Consider the following 26865-nt stretch of genomic DNA (forward strand, 5'->3'; position numbering starts at 1 on the left):
GCCGCCCCTTAAGGTGAAAAAATAAAGGCGGGGGGAAAAAGTGTAAATCGCTCAAGCGTCAGTTTCAAAAAATTTTAAACAAATCTAAAGGAAAATCAATTATTTAATTTAATTATTTTCAAATTATTTTTTTTATAATATTTTTTTTCCAACTTTTAAGAACCGAAAAAAGTTCGGATTTATGAGATAATGGCTACCCAAAGGGACTTTTCCTTTGTTTGGCTTGAATTTATTTCGGCTTGCGATCAATAGTTATTTCATAAATCATTGCTTTTCCTCATTCACATTGAAGTGATTGATTTAGAGTGAAACCAGGAACAGGAGCATGAATCGCTTAAATGCCACTTCCCACGCATATAAAATACAGAATACAGAAATGACAGAAGGACAAATACCTAAGCAGCTAAAGGCTCACTCCCTAAACGGCTACGAACCCCTCTTGCCATCATCATTTTGCCTTTGCTTGTTTGCTAATAGCTTGTTAACCATTTCAAAAACAATTTTCTTACTTACATATCTCAGCAAGAGCAACAACAACGACACAATGGCTTATAAACAACAACATTAGACAGCAACATGTGTAGCCCATAACTTCCCACTGCCCGGCTCCATTTCCCCCATTTTCCCCCATCATGCCCGCCCCTTTTTCATGTCCTTTTCCTGCTCTGTCATAATTCAAGGCAAAGAACAAAAACGAAAAGCAGAAAAACTGAAAAACAAAAGGCACCAGGGACGGAGTGAAAGAATGGATAGGCAAGACATGGTTGCGTTGGGTGGAAAAATCCGGGAAAAGCGGGACACAGCACACACAGCACATATTGACAGCTTCTGCCATTAATTTAACAGGTAACAAGCAACAGCCCAATCCCTAAACTGAACCTAAGCAAAAACTTCTGTTTACTTGCTTCCAATACCGAGTTTTGTTTTGAGAAAAGTTTGCCAGCTGAATATCATTCATACGCCATGTTGGACTGGCAGGTAAAATACTGGTAAAAAAACAGATGATCGATGGACCTTTCTTTATCTTACTAAGAGTAAAATTAATGCAAGCATCAAGGAACAATGGTGACTATATCATATACGTTACTGATAAGAGTAAAAACAAAAAAATTCTTTAAAAACTTATAATATTTACAATACTTTTACAGATTTTCTCTATCAAAGATTGTCGTTTAAATTTTGATTATAAATAATAATACTGCTTTCATAATCTGTAGCTGCTTAAATTCTCTGGCACTCCCTATCTTGTTTTTGCCTTGGCTAACTTCGGTTTTTGTCAGCTTGTAGCTAATGTATCATGACAATGGAATGGAAGGGTTGTTCCTCCCCTTTCCTTAGTTTGGTTTTTTTTTTAATCCTCCTGTTGTTGTTGCGGCTGGAAAAGCCTGCCTGCCTTTGCTCCCCCTTTTACTTTTTTCTGCACAAAACTTTGTCGCAAGTTCGCCCGAGCCTTTGTCGCCTTTTGTGTGCCTTTTTCAACCCTTTTTTATATAACGCATCCGGTGCTGAAATACTTCCCCCGCATGTGTTAGGGGCAAATTAAAATTCACTTAACAACATTCCACTTTAGTTTCTAATTTGAAATTTCATTCAGCAGCAACTGCACTTCCTATTTGGCCGACCTCGTTTTTTATTTAAATGCCAAAAATCCTCTTTAAGAATTTATGAGCCGAGCCACAAAAGCCGCAGACACCGCTCATGAAATTTGCATCCTATGGGTGGGCCCCACCCAGAAATGTGTTTACGGAGGGATGTTGGGGGATTCCAAAGGGGTTCCAAAGGGGGTTTACCGAGCGGGTTGTCAATAATAAATAAGCAATGCGGTAGACAAAAAGCATTCAGTACAAAAGACGAACACTGGAATGCCCTGAAAGCAGAAAACATTAATTTGGTGAAGGATATTTTTGCATCCATATTGTTTGTGTGCAACTTTAAGTACTTATATAGAAGCAATAATAATAATTTATTTATTTGGTTTGTTAAACCAACTGCAACTTGAACAGCCTAAAACGGCATTTACCCTTTTTTCCACTCAAAGTAAGTGTATGCGAGCAATGCACAAAAAATTCCCAGAGTCCATGTCTGGCTCTTCATATTTCCTTGTCCTCTGGGGGGCGTCTTAAAAGCTTCTGTTCTGTTCAGTTCTGTTCTGTTCGGTTTCTCCTCCACTCTGGGCACTTGCTTTAACCACCTCCGAACACGGAAAAAGAAAACCCCTTTGGCAAGAGAAGGAGTCTTGCTCAATTGGAATCAATTAAAAATCAATCAACTCAAATGTAGTGAAAAACAATTTTTAATTGAAAAGCAGGAATCGAAGGTGAGAAGAGGTAGATGGTGGTTGGTGGTGCTGGAATCCGGGACTCTGTAGTGGACCTGGCGGTCGCCTGAGTGCTCAATCCCGAACTTCGAGTGGCTCCACTTGAAAAGGACACCACACACATTGCTGGATTGCTGGAGAGCAAAGTGCATTAATATTTTATGAAGATAAATAAGGATAAAAACTTCAAACGACGACGAAAAGTAGTCGGTGCTTGAAACGGGCCAGCAGGCCACTAGGAGAAGTGGGTTAAAATGCGAACCACTGGGCGTATGTGTAATGGGATTTGGCATTTGCATTTGCATTGCCATTCGATTGAACTAGAAATCAAAGAGTCGCTGCTCGCCGCACCACTTTGATTGCCGATGTGCAGAACTTTTCCTACCATATGCTAAAAAATAGTGGGCCAAATCGGATGGGAATGAAGTCTTTTCTATTTGGAGCACGGACAACTAGCTAATGTTGTCTGCGGATAAGTTTAAGCACAAAAAAATGTTGAACACCCAGTAGTGGAAGGTTTAAAGCTGTGTATACATCTTTCTTCACCACTGCCAGTTAGTAGGATGTATTGAATACGTCCAAATGAAATTAATTTGATTAGCGACAGACAAGCTTACTGGAAATAAGATCTTCTGTACCATTAATTACATATGAATTCCACATAAGTTGAGAGGTATTCGAACGGTCGTCACTCTTATATCACGACTTCTTTTAATAAACTTTACCCATTGCATGCAATATAAGCAAAATACTCCAACAAACAACAAACAACTCGAAACGAAAAAAATGCGAAACTCATTTCAAAGCTATTAGGCGGGGAAGGAAAAAAAGTCCAGCAAACAGAGAAAGGACTCTTCGAAGAAGCAGAGCAACGATAATACGAGGTGAACGAAATTAGAGGCGAACTTAGATGGCAGTTTAACTTAATTAGACAAGTCTTCAAGACGACCTCAGCTTTAAACTAATAACTAATCACTAAAAATGGCTGCAACTAGAAAATTCATTTGAATGGATTACATGGATAACTTCATTTCTGTTATGATAACACCTCTCGTGAAGAGAAGGATTCTCCTCTTTGTTTTCCTCCATTAAATTTTTCCAATGCGTTGGAGAACCCTTTTTTAGACCCAGTGGCAGACTGAGGAAGGCCACTCAGGGTAATGAAGGTCATTAGAAATGTACTCGGAGACTCACAAAAAGTGCTTAACTTGGACCGAAAGCAAAGCGAGTGAGAACTCTCTCTTTCGCACGCATATTTGCGGATCCCTCGCAGCACTTTCACCCAACCCCCTGTGTATTTTCCCCTCTGCCCTCTCCCCTTCCCTTCACAATTTTGTAGGCAGCTTTGGGTCATTAGGTGACGCCTGTCCATGGACACAAAACGTAATTAGTCGACGACGACGACGACGACGATGACATCGAAACATGTAAAGTGGAGCGCTCCACTGACCCAACAAACGATCCATGGCCTACTTCCCGCCCCCTCCTACCGCCTGCCCATCTTCTAGCTATTGATGAGAGGCAGAGTCTTGGCAAAAAGTTGGTAATTAGTATGTTTGTGCTGCCGTCAGACAGCGAGGTTGAAAGGGATGACCGTTGGTTGGGTCGCAGCTACAGGATCTCCCGACGGGTTAAGGGTCTCGGTGGCATTTGTAAATTAAGTTGACATCTTATGTTGAACTTGTTAAATTAGATCTTATCGTTATAATCAAGTCAACAGTGTCAACTGGCAGCGACTCTTGTTGTTTGTCTTTTAGCCGGGTGGGTGTCCTTGAACCCCCCAGTCATTTCTTCTTGCCAAACGGCGTAAGGTGAACAAGTCGTCGTCTCTTTGCTTAATTAAAATCTGCATTCGCGTTACAAAGTTCCAAAGCGCGAAATCTCCCCCGAAGTAGGCAAAAGTCCTTTAAGCTCATTAGGCTTGCCTTCGTTTAAAAATTTGCTTTGATGTTACAACAACTATTGTGATCTGCTCGGGCATTTCCCAACGGGATCTTTATCTCCATTGCTTCGCTTTCAGAGCCAATCAAGAAGTGCCACAATGTGACCAAAGCGCATTTCGTAGCTAAAGTTGCACATTTGCAACAGTAAATCGCATTGATTGTGGGGCTCCCTCCTGATCCACTTTGGTCACCGAAGTGTTAACAATGAAATCGAAGCTTTGCTTCAAAGTACGTATGCATGAAAAATCGAGGAATAAGAGTTTTTTCTGCCATTCGAAATGCCGAAAGGAAACTCAAGGAGCTGCAGTACGGAATCCCTTTTCAATTCCCACAAAGAAACAACATATTTTCCACACACAGGGACGGTTCTCCGCATTGTGTGTTTAGTGGTGCCAAATCGAAAATATTAAATGAATATTGATTGTAATTTCACTCATTTAGTTTCGGGGAATCTGGCATCTATATAATCGGAGTACGGCCGGGTAAAAATTCTTAGAGTTCCTTTACTGTTGAATTTACTTTTACTTATTTTTCTTATCGGTAAAGAGCTTTTAAGAAAGAGATGTATCTCCTTGTATCCTGTCGCCACCGCTGTGACTTCACTTGCAGTTCAAGTTTGGTTTTCCGCATTTTGTTTTACTTTTGGTCAGTCATAAATTTGCGTCCGGCGTGAGTTCGACAGCGAACCAAAGGGGCAGGCAGAAACTTTTTGCAGAGAGTATTAGTGGGCAGTACTAAAGGACAACTAAAAATGTTTGGAACCTGTTTTAGTGGAATGGAAACTTCCCGGGCACTTGCACTTGCAACTCCTCGGTGAGTTTCGCTTTCTTGAAACCCTCTGCCTGCCACCTGCTTGCTTGTTCCTCCTTTTTGTGCCAAAAGTTTCCACTCGGAATTCCCCTATTTTAAGTTCTTAACCCCTTTCACCATCTCGTACTTAAAAAAAATGTTGTTTTTTTAGTTACGCCGATTGGCAAGAGGAACAAAATAATTTCATTCAAGTTTTTGGTGTCATTCCAGTTGTCGACAGCCGAAAAAATTAAAAGGGTTCCACTTTTGAATGAAAGTGAGGATTTACTAATATTGAGAAATTTGTTGATAGAAGCGAAAAAGATAAAATGGTTTATTCTCGGTCCAATTTTTGAGAGTTACATTTTAATTTGAATTCCAGGCTTCATTTCGGCTTACAATGGCGAGTTAAAAAAGCAAACATGGTTTGGAAAAAGATGTGCCCTTACTTCCAGTGCAATCCATCAATTAACTGGCTTCTGGGCCTTTTCTCTTTTTTTTTTTTATAACCAAACCGCTGTCGCTTTCTGCACAAAAGGAGAAACATCAATATGGATTGAAGAATGAGAAAAATGCCATGCATTGAATTCAAAGCCACAAAACCCAGCAAGGAAACTTTTAATGACGCCACGAACAGAAGGAACAAGATCCCTTTTTGTATAAAGCAAAAACCCTCTGGGAAACCTCGTATTTCTGTACGATGTATACCAGTTTGTGAGCAGATAAAAAGCTCAATATCGAATTGATATTTGTAGATAAAAAAAAAACCAAGATTTTTGTTATCTCTTATATGGATGTAAGAATGTATAATGTATAAGAACGAACTCCATCCCGTTTATTATACTTTTGAACTTACGTATCTATAAAACCTGACAGGTTATATTAATAGTTTTGCAGTGTGTTTTTTTTTCAGGACTTTCACAGCGCAACATGCAAATCGTTGTCATATTGTGTGACGTCCTCCCGAATTGGTTACAGAAATCCCCTCTTTTCAACCGGGACGCATGCATTTTGCGGTGTTTTTGTGTATATTAATGCGGTTGGCAAAGTAGCTTTTAATTAGCATGTTGTCTGCGGCCGCCATTGCCCCATTATTCCAGTCCCCCAACACCTGAAATAGTGGTGTCTTGTTTTTGGAGCTTTTCAATGGTTTCGCCAGGTGGCAGAGAAATGGCGTGAGTCAAGGGTTTTCCCGGCCTTTCTGATTAGCGAAATTTGCGAAAGTAATTTCGCGGGGAGTGGCTACAAAAAGGGATGGAAAATTATAGGGGGGCTCAGCAGAAAGGCTTAGAACTCGGCAGTCACTGCAAATAAGCTGCGATACACAGAGAGATTTTATACCCCGCAGATGCTTTGCAATCCTCAAACTGTTAAGGGGATTAAGCGATTCGGTTTCGTGAAGAACCGAAGGGGTTCCGGGATGATGATTGGCCCACAAAAGTTCTGTGGTTTTCCAACAAGTCTCATATTGATTCGCTAAACCCTCAGCTCGATGGCACATATAGTTATTTCACTTTCATCAAACAGAGAGCGAAGTAATGAAAAACAAAGGGAATGCATTCAAAATAGCAAAATTCGCTCACAGGTTTTGTGATTTATTTTTATAATAATACTTAGTATCTTTACAGCTTTTGTTCTCCTACAGCAATCTAAAGTATAGTGGCCTTAATAACATCTATAACTTTGGGTCTTTCCCCTCGCCTCCTCCATTTTCCCAGTTCTCCCCTTGGCTTGATGGAAGTTTGAGGTTTCACGCTAATTAGATGGCACGCAGGCGCATGGCACAAAACACTGATGAAGGCGAAAAAAATGTTTGAAAACGGGGAAAAGGTGAACGAGAAGCAAGTACAGAGTACAGGGAGTTGCAATTGCGGCTATGATTATTAGGCATAAAGTGTTGAGGTTGCTGCTGCTGTGTTTTTGTTGACTTGGCCCAGGCCTAAGTAACACGATTTTTCTTCATTATTATTTCTTGGCACGCGATGTGACAAGTTAGACAAGTTATTGTTTATGTTTGAGTGCACAGCGAAAAAAAAGCTAGACAGTTCGGAATCGCCAAGAACAAATATAAACCTTAACGTCTCTGTCTACGTAAATTATTTGTATCTGTTATTCATAAAAATTATAATTTATACTAGGGAAATAAAAAAAAAACTGAAAATTTGCCACACAATGCAAAGTGAATTATTTCAACTGCATTTTTAAAAATTGTTTTTTGTGCTGCTATATACATAGCTATAGATGCTTTTGTTTTTGCTGGACTTTGAGCTAGTCAAGCAAGCTGTCGCCATCGCCTTTAGATGTCGTGTTATGCAATTTACATCAAGTGTTGTTTTGTTGGGAGAGCTTTCTACCAGACCACCCCCTTCGATGTATAACAATGTGTGTGTATATAGATTTAGAAATTATTGTTGATGGCTTACTTGCAATTAGCGAGAGGTCCGTTGCCGTTGTTGGTTTAACTGCTTGAAATGAAGTCGATTATATATCGTCGATTCTCTTTCTAACGATCTGAAAAGCAAACAAACAAACCGAGAAACAAAAATGTATTGCTGCTGAAGCTCAATTATCGTTTATTAATCCATTCATCGTTAAAAGGTCGCAATCAATAAATCAATGTTGCTCCATTTACCGATCGCGTATGTATACTTTCCAATAAGAGCTTATAGGTTAGTTGGTTCAGTGGAAACCTTATCACAATAATCAATGACTCAACTACAATCTTACGATAAAATGTATAAATATATATAAGTGTATCCCAGCTAAAGACTGCATATCTAACTATTATAAACTATCAACTATTAATCTTCTACCTTATCCATACTTTTCCAAATACCTTTAAATTGCATTTTAATCATAAAATGATTTAGTAATAACTTTGTCTTACCGAAAATGTAATAAAAAAAACAAAACCTGCGACTGGCGATAAGAATGTCTGTATAACTACTTTTACCAATGTAGCAACTTGCACTACTTATCAGGAAGCCCAACGGAAGATATGGATTAGATAAGAAGTCTAAGCTAATTTTCTTATCTGTTTTTGTGTGCCGCACTTGGATTTTTCCACAAGGCTATATGAATCGAGAAAATAACCGAACATAGTATGCACAAATAAAGTTTTTTATTTAAATCTCTAGGAAAGAGGTTCCCACGAATTTTAAAGGGTAATAGTCTCCTGATGTTTGGGCTAAGGCAGAGTAATCTGCAAGCTTATCTTCCGCCATTTCACGATTACAAATCTTATCAAAAGGTTCTACTGTCTCTTGGTGCGTCACGTGGAAAAAATAAATAAATAAGAAAAGTAAGAAAAATCAAAAACCTCAAGCGCATAGCGAATGAGCGACCGAAAAAAAAAAAAATAAAAAAACACATATATGGTATATATAGTAGAAGAGTGGGGAGTGGGCAGACATTACATTTTCTGCTCCAAATACGCTTCTCACAAATTTCACACACACATGCACACACACCGGGGAGAGACTTTTCATTTTACTTTGGCTACACGCGTCGTATGCGCAATGTTTCCATATGTATGAGTTGGCCCAGTCAGTCAGTCAGTCATTCAGTCAAGTGAGCCGCGGATTTTTGTTTATTATGTTTAAAAAAGTGAAAATTGCATTTTGCAATTTGCTGCTTTTGTTTTTTCTGCCACCGCTGCCCGCGCCATTGTTTATAAATCTTTTTGGTGTTTCTAATGAAGCTGAAAATAATTTTAATAATTTGTGGCAAGTGGGCGGCCGAGGGACAAGCCCTCTGGGAATGTACACAAAGTTGGAAGGCTTCCTATTTGGAAATTATATACTATATCGAGTGATGTGGGAGTTGTTTTTGGGGATTGATAGGATAAAACATGAAGGACTTGAATCCCCTGAAACCAACAATTCCTAAAAAGGAGCACATGTACTTATATTTTTAAAATGTTTTCGCTTATAAAATAACATCCGCTTGAATTTGTTTTGATAACTCCAAGGGTATATCAGCTTCGGCTCGCCAAAGCTAGCTTCCCTTACTGTTTTCATTCAATTATATTTTGTGCAATGTCATTTCTTGGAAACCATTGTTATAAAACATGACATTAAAATCGGCCGAAATCGGCAAAAATTTCAATCCGCCCCCGAGGGCATCTCAAATATACATACAGTGCTGAAAAAGAAAAGTTTAGCGTTAATTTCGAATGTTTTTACGCGATTATCGAGCATTAAATGTTCGTTTGAGTTGCCCGCATTGTTGTTGGTGCTTGTTGGTTTGCGGTTGGCATTTGAAAATGTATTTTCAGTGTTGTCGATTATTTGGGAAACGGTTGAAAGCGATGACATCTAATCAATTTGCGCCGCCCATCCCGTTTCCCAGCGCTTCTCATGGTTCGCTGCATTTGCTCGACGGCAGCAGTTTTAATTAAGTGTTTAATTAATGATGAGGCTTTTCAAATGAAAAAGGGGGTGGGCGACGGCAATTGAAACTGCAATTGCCATCAAAATAGGAAAACGACATTGGATTGGGTGGGCAGACGACGAGCTGCAACATGAGTTGGCACTTTAAGGCACAAGAAAGCCAAAGGCTCCAAAATGAGGTGTGATGGAAAAGGATTCAAAAAAAATACCTATATAAAAATAGGTCATCAGACAATGTCTTGTCCTAAAGTACTTACAGCTGACAATGTTAGCAATGTAATTTATAAATCTAATTCTATATTCCTGTCTTTAAATTTATTAAACGGAGGCAGTGAATCGGTTGGTCCGCAACCTCTTGTTTAAATTTCCTCGAGTGGGTTTAAAAAAAAAACACCGATTTCCGTCGAAAACCCAACGAAAAAAACTGAAACGCAATCGCAGGCTATTTATCCTTAGTCCTTTTATCAAGAAGGTGGGTAAGGGGAAAGGGAAAGGCCTGACCTTGCCCTAGGGTTTCTACTCCCCACCCACCCACGTGTATTTATGTACCCAGACATTTCAAGGCAACTGCATTCTCAATAAAAATTTACTTTGCGAGGTGCTGATTTTCCCTTCCTGTCAAACATTTATTTATTATGGTCAATATTTCTTTATTTGCCAAAGCGATTTCTTTTCAGATTTTGCGTGGCCCAAAAGATGGATGTTTTCACATAATGGATCTTGGCGTTCTGGACGAATAAGCGACCTGCAATAGAAAACTTGGAGTGGGAAAACAAAAGTGTTTTCGAGCTCAAGATGTAAATGGGTAAGGCACAGACTTGAACATGTTTTTTCTTTGCCTTTTGGTAACTTATGATAAAGTCCATGGTTTATACCCTTCCAACTGGAGGTAAATAAGAACGGTTCCAGTGGAGTTTTCACGAGTAGGCAGCGAGTCAATTAGCTTCAGGTTTTCTATGCACGTTTAGGGAGCCCGACTAGAGAACCAGTTCGAGCAACGGAAACCTAACCTAATAGATGCCAATACTCCCCATCTGAAAACAGGTTTTTTTTCGTGGGCGTGACAAACAAATGACCAACGCGGACCAACGTTTTCAACGCGATTTATCATGGCCAGACTTCACAAATCCCTCAAATCTCGTATCGCAAATCCAGCCAGAAGTCTCAATCCGTAAAATGCCGAGTCCCAGCTGATTCGAGTGCCACATTCGTTGACAAAAGTGTTCAAATGCAAATTATTTATAAGCAGGGCAAATAAACAGCTTGGTTTTGCCCGGCAAAAAATCCAAATGAATGTTAAGAACGTGGTTGCACGGGGAAAAACTACTTTCGGTTTTATTCCCAACTGTTTTTTTTTTTTAACAAATTATGAATTATGACAGTAATTCGTGGAATACACAGGGAATATTCGATAGATTTTTGTCTGTGTAGGATTGCTATCCAATTCCCCTTGTTGACCGTAGTTGACCAAAAACCAAAAACCGGAGACCCAACCGCAGCAGACGGACCATTTTGATTTTGATGCCGAGTCTCAATCCATTCGCTTGACGCCTGTGGTTGAACCCCTTTCCTTACTGATAAGCCGCTTAACTGTTTGTGCTTTACAAATATGTTAAGGGCCGGCGGAATGAGTGGGTGGCATACCCAAATCCTACATGAGGCAATATGCAATCAAAAGCACTTTAAAGGCCGTTGTCTTGTTCTAATAACAAATAAGAAAGTCATCAAATGTGTCGAACGAACTAAGAAAATGCGAAACAACATGGAAGCCATGTCGATACAAAATATACCTCCAATAAAAGATCGTTTTTGCACTTTTGGTTTTCCACATTAGCTGGTTTCCGAGACGAAGTTGAAACCCCCAGCGAAAATTGCATTTCCTTTCTGCTAACCCTCGGCACCTATCCCCATATCATGTCCTCCTCTTTTCCCCTAAAAAATAAAGGTGGGAGGGCTTGTCACTTTTGACATTTCTCGCCGAGCCTTTGCCGCTCTGCCCCGCGGGGAGCTACCCAAAAACGTGCTCCCAAATTGGAGGGGAGTGCTGCTGGTGGAAAACAGGGTGGGGGGGATCGAAGAGTGCGGTTAGGCCAAAAGTCTGCCGTCTTTGTCTTGCAGCCGTTGCCAAAGGAGCCAAGAATAAAGCGGATGTCAAATTGGGGAAACTGCGCCTGTTGCGGTTCAAATTTGTTGTTTACATTTTCCATTTTGGCCAAAATTCGAACTGACATTTGGCTGCTTTCAATTGAGGATTCAAATTAATCGTTTTTGGGGATCGGGGATTGGGGATTGACAAATGGAAAAACGCAACTCCCTCCCGCCACTTTGTTATTTTTGCATTTAAAAGTAAAAGTTTTTCGATATTGTTCACTTTTTATGGCTGCGAAATCTTTATAGATATCCAACAAGCGAGGCTTTTGAGAGGAAGATGGAAATAGACATGAAAATAAAGTCTTGCCTTGTGCAACTCTCCCCCTTCTGGCCTCAAGATATGGCGAGCAGATAAACGAAGCGCAAAAGAAGCGAACTGAAACGAAGTCATCGCTTTCGTGTCTGAAAAATTAGAGCTCAGCCCGAGATGAATTTCCACATCTTAGCTAAAAATATATATATGGTATGTATCAACAAAATTATTTAAGCCCAGCGTCGTATAAATTATGGCAAATAAGTAAAAGTGCCACAGTTTAAATTTACGACTAGTAGATACCCAGCAATTTTTCATCTTTTCTAACGCTCATAATATTTGTTTGGGTTTCTCATTCATCGGGAAGACCTTAAATATATATTTCTTTTTCAAGACATTTGAATTCAATTTAATAAAGCACTCAGACCTTTTACTACATGTTAAAAGATTTTCAAGTTTTCCATATTTTTTGGTCGGGGAAACAAAAACGAAATTGGTTTATGGGTCGCTGACCATTGGCCCCCAGGCCATGTGTATATGCATTTATATGTTGCAATTGAGCCAGGGCAAATGGCAAATAAAAGCCAACTCATTTCGGGCCCAGCTTAGACCGAACACTCAACTTGGCAAACAAACATTCGGATCATGTTCGGGCCAGATTTGCTCATATACGTATCAGTTGGTTGACTCGGGTCAGCGTTGTCTAATTAAGTAATTGTCTACGCTTTGGTCGAACTGGAAACGTGGCAAACAAATTGGCGAAAGGCATGCTAGTTGCAAATTTGCAGACGAATATATATACTTTATGGGGTCTGAGGTGTCTTCTTTAGGCGTTGCAAACTTCTGACTCAAATCTTAATACCTTCTGCAAGGGTTTATCGATCCCCGAAAGAGTAAAGTATACCGAAGATCCAAATGGATCCTCTTATTGCCGAACGTTTTTCTTCGTTTAAACGGGAGACTGTTGCATAAGTTCGAACAGCCGAACAACCCACACTTTAGCAACTATGACACGACATTTATCGATGTTCGGATGGGATCGTCTGCCTCTGCGAGAGACTCCGCCGCTCAAATCCTCCCGATATTTTACATTGTTTGTTTTTATTTTTTGCAGAGACAAGAGGCAAGATAGCAAAATCATGAAACTTTATAGCCAATGGCAATGCCTTTTCACTTGAAACTGAAATGCGGCAAACAAAGTTGAGCCGGACGACTTACATGGTATTTTTTCAAAAGAAACAGCAAAGAAACCAAAAGAAGTGGGCACAAAGAGCGCTCGTTGCGGTTATGCTTCATTACACAAAGGCCGTACCCTCTTCTTTATATGCACTTCCCCTGTTAGATTTTGGTTGCAGTGTAATAACTCATCCGCCGCACCACTCGCCTCACTAACACCGCTTTTTATACCCTTGCAGAGCAAAAGGGTATTATAATTTCAGTCAGAAGTTTGCAACGCAGTGAAGGAGACACCTCAGACCCCATAAAGTCTATATATTCTTGATCAGCATCACGAGCAGAATCGGAATACGTCTGTACGTCTGTCCGTCTGTCCGTCTGTCCATCTGTCCGTCTGTCCGTCTGTCCGTTTCCGCGCAAACTAGTCTCTCAGTTTTAAAGCTATCGTGCTGAAACTTTCCCAAAAGATGTGTAGTTGTTGCACGCAGTATATACAGCTGTGTTCATAATAATAGCAGTGCAATAGCAACGAAGTAAAACAACGGTAATTTTAGCATATTCCTTTTCGTTAGTTAATCGCTTGATCATTTTTTTTGTAAAATGGAATATAGAGATAGGAAAACTAAAAAAATTTCATTAGATTTGCTTTTTATTTTGGTTTTTTGGACATTCTTGTGCAAAATCACAAGTTTTTGGCTGTTCATATTAATAGCAGTTTTTCATTTTCATCCACAAAAAGTGCCAAAAACATTAAAAATTTTGCAAAAAGTGAGTTTGATTAAGTTTATTAATATAATTTAAATAAAAATACACAATATCCATGAAAAAATTTTAATTTTATTAGGTAGAGGACAACACTGTTCAGAGGAAGAGAGGAATTTGATAGTTCAGCTTAGAAAGCAGGGAAAAACCTATAAACAAATCCAAGATATGGTAAATTGTTCTACCAAAATGGTATCCAATGCCATTTAAGGCATCCAATGCCATTGGAAGGCCAAAACACGTGGGCCCAAACGAAAAACAACCGATATTAAGGACCGACGAATAGTGTGCTTCAGCAAAGCGAATCCTCTTGCATCTTCTAGGGATGTAAAAGTGGAGCTGAAGTTGGGGATCAGCGACGTCACCATTTGCCTTCGATTAGTAAATGGAAATTTAAATGCGCGAAGCCCCCGGAAGGTGCCATTACTTGGTAAAAGGCATATCCAAGCTCGATTGGAGTTTGCCAGAAGCCATTTGAACTGGCCAGTGACGAAATGGCGCAATATTCTCTGGACAGATGAGTCCAAACTGGTCTTGTTTGGTGGGACAGGCTCAAGACAGTATGTCCGACGACCCCCAAACACTGAGTACCACCCAAACCACACTCTAAAGACCGTTAAGCACGGTGGCCTTAAAATATTGGTATGGGCTTGTTTTTCGTACAGCGGCGTGGGTCGCATACATATGATCTATGGGATCATGGACCAACACGTCTATGTGGACATACTCAAAAATGTTATGTTTCCTTATGCACAGTGGGATATGCCCTTAAAATGGTCATTCCAGCAGGATAACGACCCAAAACATACCAGCAAATTGGCTAAGAGCTGGTTTATTCAAGAAAACATTGATGTAATGTCGTGTCCAGCACAGTCCCCGGATTTAAATCCGATTGAAAATTTATGGGGGGACATCAAGCGAAATGTGCCAAAGAAATCCCCGACTTCAAAGTCGCAGCTTTGGCAATTTGTACCGGACGCGTGGGCGCAGATTCCCCCTAAGCGTTGCAAGGACTTGGTGGACTCCATGCCACGTAGGTGTGAAGCTGTAATAGCCAATAAAGGTTTTACGACAAAATATTAGTTAATATTTATCATTATTGTTATTGGTATTAAGTTATTTTTAAGATTTGTTGAATTTTTTAATTGTTTTTGGTAACACTGCTATTATTATGAACAGCGCATTTTGTCGTTATTATTTTTTTTTTATGTATATTTTCGAAAAAAATGGAGTTATTAAACTGAAACAAATGTTAACATAATTAAAATTAAATATATTATGTTGATGTAAACCAAATTTGTCCCAATTTAGTGTTTATACTATGATTTTTCGATCTTAAACATTTACGTCATCAGCACTGCTATTATTATGAACACAGCTGTAAGTCGGAACGGGCCGGATCGACCGACTATATCGGATAGCTCCAATACAAGAGAATGAAATAAAAAATTCTCACTCTGTTGTTTTTGATCAGATCGACTTGAATTTTTCAAGATGGCGTTTTCTAACTGTTATTGAATTTCGGATTAAATTTGAACAAAATCGGATAACTCTATCATATAGCTGCCATAGGAGAGATCGAAAAATATATATAGAATTAATGGAAATAAATTGATAGCATCGTTGTTTTCTATCCCACGAGCTTGATTTTTTGAACATCAAGTTTTTTAACAACCCTTATATTGAAAAAAAAGTTTCATAAAAATCGGACAACTATATCTTATAGCTGCTATAGGAAAGATCGAAAAAACTATATAGATTTGTTTATAAATAAAATGATAACATCGTTGTTTTTCATCAGACAAGTATGATTTTTGGAATATAGAGTTTTCTTACGACTCTTGAATTACGAATTAAATTTGATCAAAATCGGACAACTATATCATATAGCTCCCATATGATCTATAGTCGAAAATATGGAAAATTAATAGAAAAATCGTCTTAGCTTCGATGTTGTTTAACCTTTATGCATTTTGTTCGACATATTTGATGACTGCAAGGGTATATAAGCTTCGGCTTGCCGAAGCTAGCTTCCTTTCTTGTTGTCAATGTAATCGGCTGATGTGATGTGCCCTTTTCTCACATTAGTTGTATTAAGTTCAAGAAAAGAGTATAAATAAATATAATTTTAACCTTAAGGCACCTTCACTGAGTAAAGTTCCTCCTACAACACAACATTATTCGCGAAAGACTCTATTGCTCAGAAAACTCGTGAACTTATAACTAAGAGTATTATGAGTTTAAAGTTGCAAATCCAGTTTTGGTCCCTCTAATTTTTTTGCACCCACTTCCTTTCAAGCCGCGTCCACACTTTCCAGGGGAAACCGAGAGGCAGGTAGCATTTTTCAGGCGCGCTGACAAATTTCGAACCGAAAACAAAGCAGAAAACCCGAAAACAAAAAGTTAAGACAAAATAAGGCTGCGAACCGAACCATCAACGGCATATCGCCATCGATGGGGGGCAAAAGTATGTGCAATAATTGAAAAACGTCGATGAGGATGAGCTTAGTGGAGGGGCAAATTCAAAGGGGGGCTCTTGCCTTTGCCCGGGAAATTAAAAGCAACTACAAAAAAACGACCAGAGAATGGAAATATTTTGAATATTTTCACGTGCATTTGCATAAACGGGGGTGCGGTGGAGTGCAAAACCCGGCGATTTTCAACGGGGGGTGGACTTTTAAGCGTTGACAAGCCCCGGGGGCTCCCTACACTTCAAGCCAAAGCCCAAACTAAAGCCTTAGTCCAAAATAAAGAGCTGCACTACACTAGCAGCAAAAAGCTTTTTTGGCAATATGCCCTCGAATCGACTTTTTTCGTGAAGTGGAGGAGCCGGCCAGCCACGCCCACTTTTCCCGCATGGCAGACAGCTTCTAAAGGTGCACTAGAGTCTCGCCTATAAATGGAAGCTTAAATGTGCAAAGGAGAAAATATTTAACTTAACAAACGACGAATGCATAAAACGGAACTGGTAGAAAATAAAATGAACGAAGTCTGTTTAAGAATTTTGTTGGTATAAACAATTTAAATTCCTGTTAACCTAAAGTTTTTCCATTCTATTTAAAGGTCCTGGCTGTGAACACCGCAAATGTGTCACTACCTTAGTTGCAGCATCTAGTCAACCCTGGCCTGTTGTATTTTCCACAACCACGAAAAGACACTGCAGCTATGCCTGAACCCAATGGAATGGAACACGAAAAGATGCCGACACTTGGGTCAGTGGTGAGTACGCCTCAACCCCCGCAAATGCCCCTAAAACCTCCGCTAAACCGCAGGAGCAGCTCGTTTTTCTTCTGTTTTTCAGTTCAGTTTCAGTTACCGGTTCTACAATGTGAGATACACTAAGGAGATGATGCTCAAAACAAACCAAACAGGCCAAAGAAAACTGAACCAAAAAAGAACGGGAGGAGAAGACTACGAAAGACGCCGGGAGAAGAGACCTATTGAGGTTGGGGTGAATCTACAGAGATCTATTATGTTTACGACAGAAGTAGGCTGTCAAAGATTACCAAGGCCATTATTTGGGTAGAAGGAAAAATAAATAAAGTATAAGTAACAATTTAACCATTCCATTTGGCATAAACTAATAGTTTTGGCAACCATCATTTACCCTATTACAAGGTAAATTTCAACTCTATTACATCTTAAAAATCTCTTTTGCAGAATCTTTTTTCGAACTGCTGTTGCTGTTTCGTTTCTTCTGCTGATGATGTGCTGGTCCATGTGGCGTGTGGCTGGAGACTCTTGTTTATGTGTCTGCTGTATATGCTATATATGCATGTGGCCGCACATTGCATGTTGCCAGCTCCTCAGTTGGCAACACATTACTATACACTATTGCACTGTGTGTGTTCGCTTGTGGCATTTATACGGTGAAATTTCTGCGCGTGTGGAACGCATGAGAAGATTTCTTTTTTGATCCATTTCGGGACTACAGCATGACCCTGAAATGCAACCGCAGCTCTTTCTTTCTACTAAGTTTCAATCCCTCGACGTTTCTTTTGGTAGTCGTAACGTCTACGCCTCCAACTGATACACAATAAATCAATGCAATTTCATTGAGACAGATTTTTAAATTAAAAAAAAGTAGGTAAGCCAGTGCAACTTTGTGCCCTCGTTAAACATTACCGACGACACACGATTAATCCGATTTTATCATTAGGAACAGAGACGGGTTATCTTCATCTTTGATTTTTGCCTTCGGGAGAAAAATTGGCCTCTTCTGTGACTGACTACTCCCGTTGTAGGCCTCTTCACTGGGCGACTCCGCTTGGTTGTGAGTTATTCCTACAACATCAGGAATTTGTTTAAGGCATACACATAACACTAAGCAACAACAAACAAACGGCAAACAACATGAAACCGGTTGCCTTTGCAAATTTGTGCCCCTCGTCGCTGTTATTCAGCTTTCCAGGTCCGGCTTCTTCTTTCACTGCTTCTTCTCCAGCCATTTTCAACGGCGGTTTCAACTTGAATCAATCATTGAATCGCACTCGATCAATATTTATCGATTGGGAATTTTTGTGTTTCCATTTTCCTCTTCTTTTTTTTTTTTTTTTTTTCGCCAGATTCGCTTTGCAATTCTTTTGTAACTTTTCTTTCATGTTTTCTGTATTTTTGGTTTGAAATTCTTTTATTTCCCTGTTTGCGATTCTCAGCCGATTTTTGCCTTCGTCTGATTACGGCTACAAACATGTTTTGATTAAAATTGCCTCTGCATGGAATGCAGTTACTAGTTTCGTGAAAGGACGGAGGAAAGTGGGAGTTTGCGGTTGCCACGCCCACTGGCGAGCCGCAACCTCATCATCTGCGCCTTCTCGAATCCACTGGTTAACCGTCTTTTGGCCCGTGAGCTGTAATCAACTTACTGCCAACCGATTTTAGTTGAATGTGGGAAGAATAAGGGGGAAAAACATGAAGGGTATACAAAAGAGCTTTAAGATAACTATGAAACGCAATAAAGCTACTGATCCCCCGATTTAAATAAATAGCAACAATATACTTTAAGAAACAACCACGAATTATTAATGACTCTATACAGTAAAAACTCAACAATAAATAATAACCCAAATCTAGACTTTTATTACTTATTTTAAGTAAACAACAAGGTCGAAATGCGCCACCCGCTCAATTTTCCCCCCACAACGACCGCATGGTGACCATCACTACCATTACCATTACCATTAGATTCATCACCATTACCACACCTCAAATCCGAACCCAAGTCCCAGGCCATCAAAAACTCCATTCCGGGGGTTACAGGCGGTGCAATCCAAATGCCAAACAAGAAATCAAGGCAAAAACGAATAAAATGAATAAAAGCCAGCGGAAAAACAAGAGCCAAATACAAAGAATAAACAAAAGGGGAACCCGAACCCTTCATTCCCCGGAAAACTCGCTGGTTAACCAACAATTGCAGGGCAAGAAGCATCTGAGCACACATGTGCCACCAAATTATTCACACCTCCTCTGCATTCTCTACCCCAAAGTACTCCCCAAACTGAATCACGCCCACTCGAGACACACCCCCTATAATTTTACCTCTCCACCTTGCTTTTTCGCTCCACCACCAACTCCAATTTCAACTCTGAACACTGAACACCGCATTATTATTTTAATTACACACAAAAAACAACTCAACATCATCCACACAAGCACAGATATATTATATCAACAGATTGTGTCAAAATACTAAGAGTAATAGAGTTGTAATTTGTTATAACATAAGGGATATTTTTACAAAAGTAAAGGATCGTTTTTTGGATTGGTTGAACAAAGCCGTTAAGCATTAGTATTGAAATACATTTCAATGGTTAACTGAAAACCTAAGATGTTTACCGCTGCTGTTTATAATATATATACATATCTGTGCGCGAACACGACTTTGGAACTGAAGCTGGGAGTTTTCGGACTCGGACTTTGAAGCGAAGTTGGCAAAGTGCACTCGACGACAAAAAAGTGCGACACAAATGCGCCCCAAAAACGATGGAGTTTCCAACAAGGAGCAGAGGAGCAGGAGGGAAAAGGGGGTGGTGATGCAGAGGTATAACCTCTGCAAGGGGAAAATGCAACAGCAGCAGCACACGTGTTGCACAGATGTGGCAACAACATAAGTTGGCGACTGGCAAACAATTACTCGAGCCTTTTTTTTTTTTTGGTGAAAAGTCGAGGGGATGCGGTTGAAGTACAAAATATATTATTTAATTTTATAATGTTTTTTGCTGTTGATTAAATGATTAACATGAAATGGTGATTTATATTATCAGGATAAAATAATTTATTAATATTAATTAACAAGATACCTTAGTTCGCTTAAATTTATGACAGAACCCCTAAAAATCCTATTATGTATAATTATTATGATATTACGTTCGATATTTATTAATGTTTGGAGTTGTGGCACCTCACAAGGTATTTGGCTTGCGCTTTGGTTCTGATTCTCATAACAACAGATCCATAGTTAACTAGAGGCACCCAGAAACCGGATGACAAGAGGAGAAAACCCCGCTTGGCAACGCAGTAAAAACCAACTGACGTGACAAAAAGATAGTGGTAACGATTCAAGACTTCGGACGGTGGCAGAAATAAAGCATTTTCCTTTCGCTCGCTGATTTATTGTAAACTCCGCCTATTATTATTCTCTTTCTTTTCATCGTTTTACATTTTTTTTGGGATGTTTAATTTTCGTGGCATATTATTGTGTGTTTCTCAGTACTTTACTTTTCTAGACTTGCCTCAATTGTCTGGCATTGCACAGTTTTTTTTCTTATTTTTCCCGCCCCTTGTGGGCCTCTTGGCTTTTAAAAATTTTATATTTAGCCGTTGTGTCTGATTCTTCGTTCTCCGACTTCTTCAAGAAAAGCGGCAAAAAAACAAGAAACCTCAAAAAATCAGAAACTGCGAAAATTAACCAGAGGCAAGCATTTCGTGTGGCACGATGTGAGAAATGCTAGGGATCCGCTTCCAATTTATATATAGAATTGCAACAATGCGAACATGGCTCCCCGAAGAGGTAAACAAGCAGTCAAATAAGCCAAAGACTTTAACATAGTCGACATCGTTTGAAACAGCCCGTATATCGATAAATAACAAAAAATCTATTATAATATATTATATTGTTATTAAAAATATTAAATTATAAAATATAAAAAAATTACTCTGTGGGTAATATAATAATATTTACTCTTAAAGACAAGTTTTTTGTGTTTAATGGACGAAAAAAAAAATTAAAATTAATTGACTTCGTTTTCCCGAACTGATTATAACTTTAGAAATATTGATTGAATAAGATATATATATTTGTAGTTAAATATATAATATTAATAAATTATGAAGCTCCCTTTGATTCAGTTGGGACTTCATTATTCTATTAGTCTGGAAACCTTAACGAGGGGAAAGTGCGAATTCCACGATGCCTAGGGGATCTACTTACTCTCTCCGCTGGCAAATCAAAACAATATACACACACGAGCCCGTCGTTGATCGACAAAAATTAAACAGAAAACAAAAAACAGAAAACAAATACAAGCTGGGATGTACTTTTGATTTGATTTGATTACATTCCAGCCCTCCACACCCATGCCAATTTTGGATTGATGTCTTTTTAAGAGCGAAACGATTGCAAGCAGATTTATTGGATTCATTTTTTTCGGTTGGAGTTCGCTACTTGATATGCTTGTTAACGGTGGCGGCATCTGTCGTTAATGAGCTCCAATGTACCCCCAATTTCATTCAGGCATCTCGTATTTCAGCGCAAAAAGTTCGTGACTTTTTAGTTTTTTAAGCGGCAAATAGGGGGATTCATGTCATATCCGCATAATGAATTTGCATTTTAGCTCCAATTTCGCAGATCCGCGTTATTCGAGGTGAGTTACTTGCAATAGCGAGAAGAAAAAGGGCCGATCGAAAAGCGTAAAAAACTGTGTTTGCAGACTCATCCAATTTGATCGATTTGAAAACAATACATCATATCGTTAGTCTTTTATTTATCAGCAAAATAATTTCAATCATACATATAACATAAAAAAAAAGCTCATAAATGGGACCCACAAATAAAGTTAAATAATCACCGATAGAGTGCCATCGGTAAATAAAAAATGGATTAGGGGAATGGTTAAATCAATAAACAAATACCACTCACACCACACCCACTCCTTTTGCCCTGACAAAAGGAAAAGGAAAACAGAGACAAGTCAATAAAAGTATCATCATCAAGAGAGGTGTTCGAGCAAAGTTCTAATCAAAATATTGAACGTTGTTCACACAAAAAAAAAAACCAAAAAAATTGAATGCAAAATTTCAAAATAAGAGAAAATCGTATAAAAGAAGCAGAGTGAAAGGATAGCCAAAAAGCAAAGCGAATCATACTAACACAAAAAAAAAAACCAACTAAATTTGTGAAACCGTTATTATCATGTCGTGCTCTCTGTCTTTTGTCTCTGTCTCTTGACCATGTCGATTATTAAAGATACATTTTGTTTCTCTTTCAGTGCTTTTTGGTAGCTACGTTTTGGCAATTTGTTTGTATCCAAATCCATCGTTTTAAGATTTTGTAGTTTTTACACACTTTTCTTACTTTTTTGGTTCGGTGTTTCGATTCGTTTGCGTTAATCCAATTTGTTGTTGCTGTTCGCTCTTGGTTGTTATTGACTGATGCATCCATATGCGGGTGCTAATTTAATTAACGACATTTAACGAGGCTCCTCACTGTTATCGGTATTTTAGCACAATTACTAATCGAGGGAAATAAAATTTTTAAGTGAAACCGAACATTATTTAGCTATTAAAAATGTAAACCTAAATAAAGAGTAATCTTTAAGTGAATAATAAAAATATTTCATGATGAACTTTAATTTTAATTCTGATAAACTGATGTTTTCAATGGTGCAATAAGTTAAAACAAAACGATTGTACGCAAACTAAGGTATTGTATAACATCTATGATTTAGAGATTGGCTGTTTAGCTGCTCCTAAGACATATTAAATTAATAAGAAATGAAGGGGAACGCTCGGTTTAAAGTTGAGATATTGTAAAAAACTGGTCAAAAACGAGAGCGAAAGGCAGAAAGAAAACTGGATTAAAACTAAGTGCAATGATAACAGCAATAGTTTTTTTTTTATTTTCATATTTTCTTCACGGTGCCCCAAGCTCATTTATGTACCTACTTATCATACTACCTCATTTCCCATCCATTTCTTTAGCTTTTTTCACATTATGGCAGAAGTTTTTATGGTTTAAAGACACATTTAACGATTGGAAATCACTCGCACTTAATTTCTGATTTTTTTTACCCTCTTTTCTAAACTTTTTTCTCTAAATAACCCAAGAAATGGATTAGTAGAGCAGCATAGGAAGTGAACAAAAACTATGAAGATGACAAGAGACTATTTTATACATACATATGTTTTGTAACTTTCGATTTTACACCTACAGAAGGAGAAAAACGGCATCAATAAAGAGAGAGCAAGTGTAAAATGCGATCAGAAAAAGAATAAAGGCTGGTAAGAAATGGCGCACTAGAAATGTTTATAACTTCTCGAGGCGTCATCAAATATACTATATCAGCAATTCAATTTTAAAATTAGTTTGCCATATTTTTCCCTTAATTTTTTGAAAGAAACATAAACGTTACCCTCTTTTTTTAATTGAATGCGAGGAAAGTGGTTGCGCCTGCGCTATCTTGGTCAGAACCATTTTGACATACGGCAAAAGAGAACATTTTACTCACCTTCTCCTTTTTCTCTTTTTTTTTTTTGTTTCGAAAGAAAGAGAGAGAGCTGCCTGCAATGATCCTCCTCTCTCCTGGCTTTCCAGTGCGTGTGCGCGACAACTACAACAAATTAAATGCTGAAAGCCTGCTGCTTCATCTTCCTCTGTTTCTCTTTCGATGCTGCTTCTTATTAAGTTGTTGTTGCTGGAAATCCGGTTTTTTTTTTTTAAATTTCTTTCAGCTTGTTATATCTATTTTCATATTTGCGTCTCCTTCTGTTTTGTTATTATATTTTTCAAAATTAAGTAAAACAGCACACTTCCACTTGAAAAAAATGAAATATTTTGAAAATACAATTGCAAACGGATTATTTTTTTTTGCTTGATTTAATCGATCAGTGTGTTAAAAAAATCAACAACACATATTCACATAAACACATGCCCGCGCAAATGAAAGGGCGATAATAAACACGTGAGAACTAAGAAGCCTTACACTTTCATCCTTTTTTGTCCTTTACGCGTAGCTAATATTAGTACTTGCCGGTCACAAAAAAATTTAAAACGATTCAAATTAATTAACATTGAGAATCGGCAAAAACAACCGCAAATCTCGAATCGTAGTACGCAAACGTGGAGCGACGCACAACCGTCCGCGTTGAAAAATTTTTCCGACTGAATTTAGCCGTGTTATTGGAGTCATACCACCGGTTTTCTTGGGCTGCCATCGAACACGCAACCTCAAAAAACTGCTTGGAGCCCCGACACAATGTTCGCTTCGAACAACTGCGCTAACAGAGTTTAACGACTAGCTGCTTTTCGATGGCTTCAAAACACAGGGAAAATGTGTTAGATTTAGTATTGTATACTAGATTTGATTTTGTTAAATAAATATTTTTTAATAAATACAATCCTTAAACTTTATAAAATCTACAAAGAACAAGAGACTCAAGACTATTTTTTTTTTCGTTTTAATGTTAATTTTAAGTACTGATGTTTAATTAGTGTTAAAAAAGAGCAGATCAAAATTAGTACATATATGTATTTATATGTTACTGGTCGTAGACGTACAGATCATAATAATAAAAGTAATATGCAGGTTATCTATTAAAACGACCAGTTATAGCTAAATGCTCGATGGCTGAAGTGCCATCCCTAATTCCTGACCCGTTCAAGCAGTTTGTTGTTGCTCGCCACTTTGACGGGTTCGAAACGCCATCGAACCCGGTGCGAAGCAACTCCTACGCGTGCGCAGCTGTTCGCAAGCGCAACAGTTTAATTATAATTGGGTGCTTCAAACCTTCAAGCGGTCGAACAAGTTCGCTTCTATGGAAATCTATGGTTAGTTAACATTTAACATTGGCCTTATGAACATATATTAATATTGTAAAGATACAAGTAACTAGACGTTATATCTAACTCCTCGCAATATCTATTATTATTTATTCATTATCAACCTGTATACTTCGCTGTATCTCCTTATCAACTGAGCGACAGCAATGGCGAACAGCTCAAAGGCTGGGCAGGAGAACTATAGAGACTTGTATATTATTAAGATATTTTTATTTTTCCCCCAAACTCTATATTTAAAAACATATTATCAACGCGCAAATCTTCCTCCAATAAATAAAAGGAACACTGCTAAAGAACTTGCATTTTTTGTATAATGCTGTATTTACATATAAATATTAATATTGGTATGATACAATTCAACTTGTTTTCTTGGATTAAGACAATCAAAACTATTACATTTAAAGATTTGAATGCACACCAGCAAGAGTATATAAACACCTTAACGTGGGTTTTTTTTTTTTTTTTTTTTGCCGTGTGCACTTGACTTTCAGCCACTACGCATACTCGTTTCCATGAATGTTGCGTAATTAAACGCGCATTGCATCCCAATTGGCGTTTCAATTTGAATGCGGATAAGCGAGGCAAAAACACTATTTGCTTACCTTGAAGGGGCAACTCCAACCCCCGGCGACCAAGGTCAAGGTCACTGGCCAGTGGCCATACACCAAAAATGTGTGTTCGTTTTGCGTTTAGCGATCTTTGCTTCACTCGTGTTTGGACCAGCTCTTTATTTACACTTTAAAGTATTTTCGAAGTGCCATCGAATTCAGTGCGCTATTTATTTCTCACATATTCGTTGCACTCTGGGAAGCTTCATTAATGCTTCACATCAGTTTCGAAATGGTGTCTTGCCCCATTTTACCCACAAACCTTAAGCCGTCTTTTAATCATCTATGACTGTTTTGCTTGGAAGCGTGTGGAACGGGAAAAAGAGTTAATTTCGACCAAAAAAAAAATGATTTCCGCAAAAACAACAGCAACAGTTTCGAATACACAAAAATAGAATATCCGTAAGATAAAAAGCTATAAGAAAGACGCGTTGAAGAATAATATGCAACCATTTTAAGAACTCAAGGAATATATAATAACTGCAAATGTATATGTGCTTAAATCGTAGAAAATCAAAACAAGAAAACCAGAAGAAATTTGCGTTGATCTTTATTCTCAAAAAATGACTCGTGTTTGACCACTGTGCTCATAAGAAAATCACGTTAATCACTTGCCGAGTGCTAAGCAAGTGCACCGAGGCGTGGCAGTGATGGCAGGAAAAGGTGGTTCAAAAACGATGGAAGGGGAGAAAAGGAAAAGCGCTGCCCACTACGATGATTTCCCCCGTCGAAGCGCAAGATTTGAAGGAGAAAAGAGCGAAAGTGTCTGGGCATTGTTTGCACTTTTGCTTTCGGCGTAGATGGTAAAGAAATCTCATCGGCGAACGGTTACGAAACTTTGAAGGAAATTCCCTGGAAAGAATTCGTTCTATGTTTTTTTTTTTTTGGGCAGGATGCACAATTAGGAAGCTCAATAAGAGCACTGCTTAGACTGTCAATTACCTTTGTGATGCCTGTGCATCTCACTCCTCCTTTTAATCCTTATCTGCACTTGGCCAGCCTTTTATTGACAGTTATATAATTACTTTAATGATAGTTTCGGCTTGACTTGACTTGTGGTAGAAAATAAAGACAAAAAATATGGGGAAAATCGTGTGAACACTTCAATGGCAGAGGAGGAAAGGCATGAGGTCCATTGTCTTTGTTTGTGCGCGCTTAAAATGCAATTATGCATTTCAGGACGAAAAGTAGCAGCGGTCTTTTCGCTGGCTGGCTGAAAGGAAATTTAATTGAAATGCGTTGGCAAATCGAATTAAACTGTGTAAAAAGAACAACAACTAGCAGTACCCAAAACAGAAATAAAAAAAAAAAAACCAAAAACAAAAGAGAAATTTCAAAAACAACAACCTCTCCCTTGCGGCAACGCCATTCAATTGAATATATTAATGCAAATTAAACCATTAATGTCTGCCAATTTCA

General features: G+C 38.5%; 1 protein-coding gene across 2 annotated transcripts in view; it reads right to left on the reverse strand.

The window, feature by feature from the left end:
- LOC108097042 overlaps positions 1 to 24148 on the reverse strand; it is a 63251-nt gene extending 39103 nt beyond the window's left edge. The window contains exons 1-3 of one of the 2 annotated variants that reach the window (XM_017199071.2): positions 23982 to 24148; positions 23508 to 23813; positions 7473 to 7560 (exon numbers count right to left, since the gene is read on the reverse strand). The gene's annotated coding sequence lies outside the window, so the exon portion shown is untranslated. Of the gene's footprint in view, positions 1 to 7472; positions 7561 to 23507 lie in introns of both variants that reach the window. The other variant, XM_017199072.2, reaches the window with a different exon arrangement.
- Between the last annotated feature and the right edge of the window lie 2717 nt (positions 24149 to 26865).

The sequence above is a fragment of the Drosophila ficusphila genome, unplaced genomic scaffold (assembly GCF_018152265.1).
Source record: "Drosophila ficusphila isolate 14025-0441.05 unplaced genomic scaffold, ASM1815226v1 contig_198, whole genome shotgun sequence".
In the NCBI taxonomy this organism is placed as follows: Eukaryota; Metazoa; Arthropoda; class Insecta; order Diptera; family Drosophilidae; genus Drosophila; species Drosophila ficusphila.